Below are 11,570 nucleotides of genomic sequence, written 5' to 3' on the forward strand. Positions count from 1 at the left end.
CATGTATAAATTATTTGATTCACAAGAAAAAAATGAGTAGCAACCCTGTTAAAACCCTGTTAAACAAATTATACAATTTCACTTATCTACAGATAATGGTAGTGTTCCTGATTCAGAAATTGCTTTTAGTAGCGGAAGCGCTGCTTGCTTAAAATCTGGCTCTTATAAACCTGGTTAATATAAATGTTAATTATTTTTTTATTAGGCATATGTTAATTTAAAATTATAATTTGCTTTAGGTCTCTTGCATAAAATTGGTATAAACCGAACCTCCAGACTTACACCAAAATGTAAATCTCTATACAAAGATGGTTTGAAACTTCAAAAACTCCTATACCGAGAACGCCGAAAATGTAACTCTTTTAAAGAACGTTTGAAAAGTGCTAGCGATTTTTTTAATACACATGATTCAGACCAGATGACTTCTGCTGCCAAAATTTTTACAAAATTACAACTAAGAGAAACAAAGAACAAACCAAAAGGACGTCGTTTTACATTAGACGAAAAATTATTAAGTTTGTCCTTGTATAAGCAAAGCCCAAAATCATACAGATTGCTGTGCAAGATGTTTGTTCTGCCTTGTAAACGAACTCTTTCTACGATGATGTCATTAATTCCAATAAGTACTGGCATAGATCAGAGATTGCTGAACGTACTAAAAATTAATGTTCAAAAACTTAAACCTCAACATAGGTTTTGTTCAATTGTTTTTGACGAAGTTAGTTTAAATCCAAATTTTAATTTTAATAACAGTGAGGGAAGAATTTATGTTTTTGAAGACAATGGGTCCACACAAACTCAAAAATTTGGTGATCATGGTTAGGTTACCTAACTACTGGCTAACCTAACCTTGGCTTAGTGTTTATGGTACGTGGAATTGTAAAAAACTTTAAACAACCTATTTGTTATTCACTTTGTAAAAGTACAACAAATAGATATGATTTAGCTAATCAAATCCGAGAGGTAGTTCGAGCAGTGAACTCAACTGGATTGAATATAATATCAAGCATTTGTGATCAAGGAGCGACCAATACAGCAGCTATTAACATTCTTATGAACGACACCAAAGCACGTTATTTAAGAAAGAATGAATCATTTTATGGCGATTTCTATGAAATAGAATGTGAATCTAATAGCCATAACAATTTAGTTAAAAATTTTCACTTATATGATACACCACACTTTTTGAAAGGAATCCGTAACAATTTATTGACAAAAAAATGTAATATTTAATGTTGACGGTGAATAATTAGCTCAATGGAGTGATTTAGTGAAGCTATATGAATTGGACAGCAACATACAAGATGTTAAAATGTTGACTAGGTTGTCTTGACAACATGTCATACCTACAGAAATTCCAAAAATGAAAGTTAGAAATGCTGCTCAAGTGTTTAGCCAATGAGTTTCATCCATTATGGCATTCTTAGGAAGTGAGTAAAATCAAAATAAAATAAATTAATATAATACATAATTTTGTTTTATTAAACGTATTTTACAGCTCAAAATATTCTTGGAGATACAGCTGGAGACACTGCAAAATGTTGTTTATTCTTTGACAAATTATTTGACTCAGTTAATGGAAACTTTGACAAAGTAGTTGATGGAAAGATTTATAGATCAGGAGTAAAAAATAATTCTCCGCATCACAAATGGTGGGAAGAGTCTTTGAAAGTTTTGAGTACTATGAAATTTGTGAATCCTTCTACTAACAAACCATGTACTCCACAACCACCCACATTAAAGAATTGGATTAAAACTATTAAAAGTAAGTTCAACTTTTTTTAGTAAGTGTATTATTTACCTAATTATTATTAATCCAAAACAGGTTTTCAAAATATATTCAAAACATTAAATGACTACAATATTAAGGTATTGTTGCCAAGACATTTGAACCAAGATGCTTTGGAGAATTTATTCGGTGCAATACGGGCTTTAGGATATAGAAATAATAATCTGACAGGAAAATGTTTTCCTCAGCATACAAGACCTTACTCCTCAACAACCTGATGTCAGCACATTCTCCAGGAAGTAACTGCGAAGAAGATTTCTCAGGCGGCTGTTTGACTTCTTACCAAACATTATTTGAAACGTGTACAAACTGTGAAGCAAATACTATCGAACGTGAAATTGAAGAATGAGTCGCTGATGGTTTGCCAAATAAGTTTGTAGACAATGATTATAATTTAAAATTATTAGGGATTCAAACCCAAAACTATATAGCAGGATATATTGTGAAAAAGTTGAATTCTGTCTTGTTTAAAAACTGCCATATATGTCTAAATGAAATTTGTTCAAAAGGGTCAAATGACCATCAATTAATTCAGGCTAGAGACTATAAACATAATGGTAAATACCTACTAAAATATCCGAATTCTAATTTTTGTATATTGGTGTAAAATGTAATTAATATTATTTCTCATAATTTACCTAATATTTGTCATCATAAAAATTTGAAAATAGAGTTAATTAATATTATTGAAGAAAAAGTTGATATAAAATACATAACGTCATGTCCTGACCATAAATTAATGTTTCCACAAAAATTTGTTAATTTTGCGGTAAAATTAATGGTACATAATTGGTGTACGCAAATAAATAGAATTTTATCTGGCAAAATAAATTTAATTAAAAATGAATCAGATAAAATTAAAATAAATGCTTTTGAAAGGTACAAACTGTTTTCTAAAAAAAAAGATCCTCTTAAAATGTTATTATTATATTATACACTTAGTTAATTTTAATTTTAAATAGTTGTAAATTTGTGTAAATATATAATTGACTCGATATATGTTTATTATATCTAGCTATAATTAAATATATTTATATATGTATATTATATTATTTAATATGTTTATTTAATTTATTCACTTTGTTAATTTTATTTTTGAAATATGTGGCAATATTCCATTGCCTAGATATATGTTTATTATATCTAACTAACTATATATGTATTATATTATTTAGTATGTTTATTTCATTTATTCACTTTGTTAATTTTTATTTTTGAAATATGTGGCAATATTCCCACTGACTAGATATATGTTTATTATATTGTTAATTTTTAAGTAAAATATATGACTGAAAAATGTAACAAAAGTTCCAACTTTGTATTGTATATTTAAAATGTATGTTTATAATATATTTTTATTACTTCGTAGTTTTTGTATGTTGTTATATTATATTGTAATAAAAATTAATTAAATTTATTTTTTGTGTTTGTTTTATTAATTTCAATTGAGTATTTAAAATAATAATTAACAGTGGTTAATGCGCCTAGCGCCCGGGGTTGGCAATCTATATACGCGGCGGCGGCTCATTGACTCATGGGTGGGTGGAGAGAAGGGATCCAAGTTTCATTCACCAGCCACCGAGAGCGCAGTGTTCAATGTCCCGAATAATAACATTGTGGTTGCCTATCTATTAGTATACTTGTCTATGGACGGGGTCGCCGAGCAAGACCAGAGAGCGCTAGTGTGTGGTGGTGGTGTGTGTAGGTGTGTATGATTGTGGGTGTGTGTACTTAAATACTAAAGAAAAAGGGTAACTAATAATATAATAAAATGATAAAACAAAATGTGGTAACTAGCGTTGCTGTATTAGGGTAATAATTGATGAATATATATGTAAAAAATTCACAGCAACACGTAAATATAAAATAATAGTTTCATAAACAAAAAAGATAATAATTACGACCCTTCTGGCCTAACACGTAAAAAATATAATAATAATAATAATAATAAACAAAAAAGATAATAATATAGCCCTTGTGGCTCAACAATATAAAATATAATAAATTAAATTGCCAGTTTGGCACAGCCAATAATAATAACAGTACCAACAGGCAATAATAAAATAATAGGTAAAAATATAAATAATAATAAATAAATAAAAACTCACAATTTGTGGAGCACTGCTGGCCAGCCGCTACCTAAAAAAGCCTATATAATAATTTCACACACACACGAAATAATTTAAATAACACACAAAATAAATAGATGACAGGTACAATTATTGTCTTAATAAAAAATCACAAATTACGGCGATTAACGCGCTTACACAATGTAAATACCAAAGGTAGCGATTCGCGCTCACAATATAAATAATAAAGGTTGGCGATTAGCACACACTATATATAATATAATATAATAATAAAACAAATTGACGATTAGCGTCCAAGCAAATACAATAATAAATGTGGCGATTCGCGCCCACGACTTTATATTTTCCACAAATAAAAAACCAACACGGCGATAAAAATGCGTTTATGCGTAAACGCTGGAGAGAGACTGACTAATAATATAAAAACGTATGCCTTTGGCTATGGTAATGATATAATATAATTGATAATAATTGGACGATGGCCGTTAGCTCGTCGGCAGGTAACTTACATAATAATTCACGGCGACAATATAATAAACGAAGATGACATGTAAGTATAATAATTACGGACACATAAAATAACCAAACAAAAATAACGGACGATAAAGCGGTGTTGCATACATTATTATATAGGCATCGTGCAAGTTGTAATGCAGCGCGCCCCGTGGACTATTGTATAAGTTTTGGAGGGTAATGACTATCCATAGACCTTATACTCATAGACGGAGCATGGGTATAGTTCCAGCGGTCAGACGTGAGTGCGCTGTTCGACTATTACTCAATTACTATACACATGCGCAATAGAATTTCAGGTTGGGCGATCGGTTGTTGTGTTTTAAAAATCATTGTATGATAACGAATTGATAAGATTACGTTTTTTAACTAGTGTTCTGGTTAGGTTCTGGATATTTGAATAAGTTATTACTTTTAGTTATTATAATATAGAGTTATTTAATTATTAGTATTTTTATAATAATAATGGTCATAAAGTGTGTTGTTTGTGACGTTCAGTTCAAAACAAAAACAGAAAAAAAATTTCATTCGTAGTTATATTTTAGAAAATACCTAAAATTTAGATTTCTTCATTTTTCTTATATATATTACTATTTGCAAATATTATGCTAAATTTACTTCAGATTTCCTAAAGATGAATCACGCAAGATCCAGTGGAAAAAGCATGTGGGCTAAATTTGTGTTTACCTTCATACAGGGTATGCTCTGATCATTTTTGGCCTGAAGATTACGAGTTAAGTGGGCTTCTAAAGAAAGATGCTGTTCCCTGGTAATACTTTATAATAATATTTTGATTTGAAAAATAATAATGTAATGTGAGTTTACTTTATTGCTTTTAGTAAAGAAGATAGATTGAATGAGAGCGATACAATAATAATGACAATAGATCAGCCTCCTGTGTCTGATATCTGTGTCACTCCTAGGTAAAATTTAACATTATTTTAACATTGCATTATTTTATTATATACTTGTCATATTATGTCATTAGGTATATGTAATAATAATATTATAGGTATAACCTATATTATATTGTGTCTATAATAAAAAATGATAAACTATTTTAATTTCAGAAAGCATAATTTGGATGATGTAGATCATTGTTCACCATCTCAATTATCACCAAGTGTAAAGAGGTGTAAACGTTTAAATACAGACACTATAGGAATATTGTCTCCTACTCATTTTAGTACTCTAAAACGTACTAAGCGGAATATACAAATGGTAAAAGATAAATACAGACAAAAACAAATTCAAAACCACAACCTTAAAAAGAAAGTACAAAGACTTAATGCAAAACTCAAGACATATGATGAATTAATTGAAAAATTACAACATAAAAACTTACTGTCTGAAAATGCTTCTTATCACCTTCAAGTATTGTTATAGATTATTATTTAATACCAGTCTTAATTACAGTGTTGAATTCAGACATTTTTTCCAGGGGGGGCACTATGAGATGTGGAATTAATATTAATACAAATTAACAAACTTTACTTTATTTATCTAATTGATATAATTTAACTTTAGCTTATAAAAACAATTAAAATTATTTAATATTTAAAAAATGTATAATTAATATTATCATAAAAATTGTCAAATGTCAATGATAAAGGCGCATTTTATAGTGACTGACTGATATCAGCCATGCCAATTAGAATTTCCAATTATATTCTTTTAAGGGGCGGTGTAATATGTACCTAGACCATTCAAATTGGTTCATTAATAAATAAATAATTTATTTACTGACATTTAACCGGGGGGCAAACAAAACTTCAGGGGGAGCAGTTGCCCTCCCTGATGTATACCTGGATTCAACACTAGTCTTGAGTAAAATACTTTTTAAAAGTATTTAGAATAAATACTTGAATACTCTTGAAAAATAGTATTCCGAATATGTATTTAAATACATCATACAAATAGTATTCTGAATTAAGTATTTAGAATACTATAAAACTATTCCAAATACTTTTAAAATATTTTTAGTTTTAGATATTATAAAATAATATCTTTTTGTATATTATTATATAATTTTATCATTATTATATTATATTATGTTTAAATATATTGTTTGTAAATTAAAATTATAATATACTTCACTATGACAATTTATGATTTATGTTCTTAAATAGTTTATATATTTAAGTTTCACAAAAAAAGTTGTGTGTGGTTGTAAAGTTCATTTTTTTAAAATATTGTATTATTAAAATATTTTCAATTTTCGATAATGGTTAATATTTGATTTAAAACAGTCCTTTGGATCTGATACACTGCGTTCCTTGGTTGAGCGTAAAATATTGGGACAGAAAATACCTTTTTCATCAAAACTAAGAAAGTTTGCCATAACACTTCAATTTTATTCCAGTAAAGCTTATGAATATGTTAGAAAAACTTTTAAAAATGTACTTCCTCACCAAAAGACGATAAGTAAATGGTATAAAGTAGTTAATGGGGAACCTGGTTTTACTAGCGAAGCATTTCGGTGAGTTACCTACTAATCCTGTATACTAATACTGAATATTAAAATTGAATATTGCATATTAAAATGTTATTTAGTTGTATTGAAGCTAAAGCCAAGGATCAAACAATTATTTGTAATATAGTTTTGTATGAAATGTGTATAAGAGATCATATAGAATGGGATGGTGAAAAAATGCATGGGTTCGTTGATATGGGAGCAAATATTGATGATTGTGATGGTGATAACCTAGTTCATGCAAAAAATGCGTTTTTATTTATGGCAGTAGGAATTAATGGGCATTGGAAAATCCCATTAGGATATTTTCTTATTGGAGGACTTAATGGTAATGAACGTAGTAATTTATTAAGTAATTGCTTACAACTCATGAATAACACAGGAGAAAAGTCCACTCTGTCACTTTCGATGGTGCTTACTCAAACACTACTATGTGTAAATACTTAGGTGCTTCTTTTAGCATGATAAGTATTAAGTAACAATGATGAAAACAATTTTTGTTTCAAAAATCCTTATAATAATGATCCTATATATATTTTCTATGATGCTTGTCACATGTTGAAATTAGTAAGGAACACATTAGGTGATTATAAGTGTATTTTTGATGACAAGGGGCGACCAATCAAATGGGATCACATTACACAATTGCATAAAATGGAACAGGATGAGGGGTTAAGAGTAGCGACAAAATTAACCAACAGGCACATTTATTATTACAACGAAAAAATGAATGTAAAATTAGCGGCTCAAGTATTAAGTAACAGTGTAAGTTGTGCACTTAAATTTTGTCAATCATTAAGTGATGAACGTTTTAATGATATTGATGGCACTTCTGAATTCTGCTCAATGATTAATAATGCATTTGATATTTTAAATTGTCGAACTAAATATTCAAAGAGCCCATTTAATGTATCATTAGATGAAAAAAGTGCAGACAGTTTTTCAAAATTTGGCATTTAGTTTGAAAAATACATATTTAGTTTGAAGTTGGCAGATGGTAAAAAAGTGGTTGAGAGTGGCAGAAAAACAGGTTTCATTGGCCTAGTTAAAGCTCTAAATAATCTGCTGAAATTGTATTATTTTATCAATAACCAATATTCAATTAATTATTTACTGTCATACAAATTATCTCAGGATCATTTAGAAACATTTTTTAGCTCTGTGCGTCAAAGAGGAGGATTTAATAACAATCCCACATGCAAACAATTCAAAGCAGCTTATAAAAAACTATTAATTCACAATGAAATTTCTGGGTCACAATATGGAAACTGTATTGCCATTTTAGATGGTACACAAATGTCTGTTGTAAATGTAGGACCAGACTGTGTTATAAAGAATGATAAAGAACAAGAACAACTCAGTACAATAATCCCAGACCATGATTATTATGAAGTTTTGCAAAATATTACACCATATGTTGATGATGTAACTTCATATATTGCTGGCTTCATAGTGAAACAATTAAAAAAATAAATAAATTGTAAGACTTGTCATACATATTTGATTGACCAAACGGGGCATTCATCAAAACTTATTCAGATTAAGGACAGAAATAATGCATTAATTAATCCGTCTCAAGATGTGGTTGAAATCTGTCAAGTGGCAGAGAGAGATTTTCGATCGTATAATGTATTTTTACCAAATATCAAAAACAAAATGATTAATGAAATTAAAAGAAATATTTATCAAAGAACCATATTTCAAGGATTGAATGAACACTGTAGTGGACAACAATTATTCAACACACATCGGGATCAAGTTATAGCTTTAATAATTATTAAATTTCTAAACTTAAGATTCCACCATGCTGCTTCTATAAAAGAAAAAAAGAAATGTGGATCAATGCGGAAAAAATATACAAAACTTATATTGTTTCGAAATGAATAAAAACAGATTTTTTTTTTTTTTGGATTACTTTTTTGTACCTACCAATATTATTTAATATTAATTATTTATAATGTATTCAAATATTTCTGAAATAAAGTTACCTACTTCTAAAATGTCAAACCACCTCTATATTTGGTCAAAATCAAATTATAATATAAATATTAGCCCATATTGTTGGTTCTTATAGCCATCTGCCCATATACTCGGATATACTGAGTAGTCTGAGTATCACGTATTCCCGTCCACTTGTAATAAGATATTCTATAAATATGCGAATAAACATATTTTCTGTCGTCAGAAATGACAACACTGCTGTGGTAATAACTGTGACCGCACCACCTAACCCCGTCAACCTGTGATGCTCCGTCTATGAGTCTATGAGACTATCAGTTATCACTATTACGAAATACGTAAACGAGATACACATCACAAATCGTAGTTTTGGTATGTTCATTGTTAACCCATCGTTTAAAATATAATTTATACTAAAACATTTATTGTAATTTGTAAATAATAATTCGGTAGTATTACTAGGTATTTTTGTTTTTAACTTTTGGTCACGCTATGTCGAAAATTAAAAGTAAAAGTCACCAAATGTGCTGTGTGGTTAATTGTTCAAATAAACAAAGTAAAATTGAATCAATTAAATTATTTCAATTTCCATCTAAGCCTCATGACATTGATTAAAGAAAGAAATGGATAAATGCTGTTAAACGAAAAAAGTGAGCTAAAAGTAACTGTGATTGTTTTATGACATTTAAATGTCAACAATATAAACAATCTTTGTTAGAATATAGAAGGTTTACCCAAAACATTGTTAAATAGTCATAATTTATTGTTTGTGCAAACAGTTTAGTAATGCTTTAATTGTGTTTATTTAATAGGTATTAGGTAAATTTGCTTTATATTATTATTAAGCAGGTATGCAAATTTTTTCAGTGCTGAAAATAACAATGGGAGCCTACTTCCTATTCCAGAATATGTAGCACCATTTCATTGGTGGTCAATATTCCAAACATCCTCAGAGCCCAGTATACAGTCCTACATATTTCCTACTATTTACAAACAAAGCAATTTACCAAAAGAGAGTACCGACCGCTTTGATCGTCACATTAAAAGATCCATCTACAATAACAGTACATCTGAAGTATCAAATATAGATTTAAATATTTTACATGAATCCGACAATTTACCAGAATCACAAAGTAATAATAATAGTATTGTTTAAAAAGATGTAGCTATTCAATGTTCTTCAGTTATTGTGAATGATACTTTTGAATTTAGTTGTGAATTTTCTAACAACAGTGTTGGTACTCAAGCTAATATTTTTAGTATTGAAACTTTATACTTTAAACCTGTAATGGTAGAGGCTAGTGTAGGTTGTATAGATTCAGCATTAGAATATGTTTGTGGTTACCAGTCAATTAAAAATGAAAAACACTTAATTTCTATTGCTGGAATAAATCAGGAGATTTTTAATTTATTTCTTACATATGTTCCACAGCAGTGCCATTCAAAAAAGAGCAAGGAAGATAGGCTATTATTATGTTTAATTAAAATAAAATTAGGAATAACATTTACAGCAATATCAATATTTTTCAAATTACATCGTTCTACATGCTCACGCATTTTTAAATCTTTGTTATCAATATTAGTGTCCAATACTAAATCATTTATATTTTGGCCAAGCAAGCAGACAATTATTTCTACCTTACCAATGGCATTTAAGTTACATTATCCTAACTGTCGAGCAATAATTGATTGTACTGAGATAAAAACAGAGCAGCCTCCCAATGTTAATCAACGAGTGTTTATGTATTCAAATTATAAATCAACTTACACTTGTAAGTTTTTAATTGTTATGGCTCCAAATGGCATGATAACATTTATTTCTAAAGCTTATGGGGGTAGATAAAGTGATAGTTTTATAACTAATGATTCAGGATTTTTAAATTTATTAGAACCAGGTGATGAAATAATGGCTGATAAAGGCTTTCCAGGAATAAAAACTGCTGTAGGTGAAAACAACTCTATATTAGTCATGCCTCCTTTTATGCACAATGGTACTTTAACTCAAGATGAAATTATAAATACCTACCAAATTGCCAGTGTTAGGATTCATGTTGAAAGGTCAATTCAAGAGTAAAAATTTATAATATATTACAAAAAACCCACAGAGTTATTAGAATGTATAGATAACATCAATTTTTTGTGTTGTGTTATGATAAATCTACAACCACCTACAATTAAAGCATCACTTTAATCCTTTATTTGTGTAAATACTATTTTTTCTTCAGTAATATTTTCTTGTAATAATAAATGTTTTTTTATAATATATATATACATAAGATATGTTTAAATAAATATTAATCTGTGTAAATGCCTTGTTATATATTTAATAGCTCAAAATAATCTAAAAGTGATTACTTAACATATTTAATAATGTGTAATAATATAAATAGGAATAATAAAAACTATACCTTGTTTAATGACATTTTGAAAACCAATAACAACTTTCTCACAATATGGTAGGTAAATATTACAAAAAAAAAAAAAATATTTTTTTAAAACTATTTATAAGAAATAATAATCATAAAGTAGAAAATATTATAATAAGAAATATAATAAGCATGTCAAATAAAATAACATTAAAAAATATAAAATATACAATATGTAAAATAAAAAAAAATAACTTTTAACCAATGTATAAAATATAGTTATAAACCAAAATTCAAAATACATTTTTTTAAATAGAATTTAAAATAAAAATCTCCTAATTTCTGTATATATTTTTTTTTAAATATATTATCCGTGTTAA

General features: G+C 28.2%; 1 long non-coding RNA gene and 1 pseudogene across 1 annotated transcript; both read left to right on the forward strand.

Moving 5' to 3' along the window:
- Positions 1 to 4,772: 4,772 nt before the first annotated feature.
- Positions 4,773 to 6,490, forward strand: LOC126554860 (uncharacterized). Its single transcript, XR_007606741.1, has 4 exons — positions 4,773 to 4,922; positions 5,016 to 5,161; positions 5,232 to 5,315; positions 5,463 to 6,490. It is a non-coding gene; the product is annotated as an uncharacterized LOC126554860 (long non-coding RNA).
- Positions 6,491 to 9,316: 2,826 nt separating this feature from the next.
- On the forward strand, positions 9,317 to 11,015 carry LOC126554862 (uncharacterized; annotated as a pseudogene).
- The last annotated feature ends 555 nt before the right edge of the window (positions 11,016 to 11,570 follow it).

Source organism: Aphis gossypii, unplaced genomic scaffold (genome assembly GCF_020184175.1).
Source record: "Aphis gossypii isolate Hap1 unplaced genomic scaffold, ASM2018417v2 Contig00628, whole genome shotgun sequence".
In the NCBI taxonomy this organism is placed as follows: Eukaryota; Metazoa; Arthropoda; class Insecta; order Hemiptera; family Aphididae; genus Aphis; species Aphis gossypii.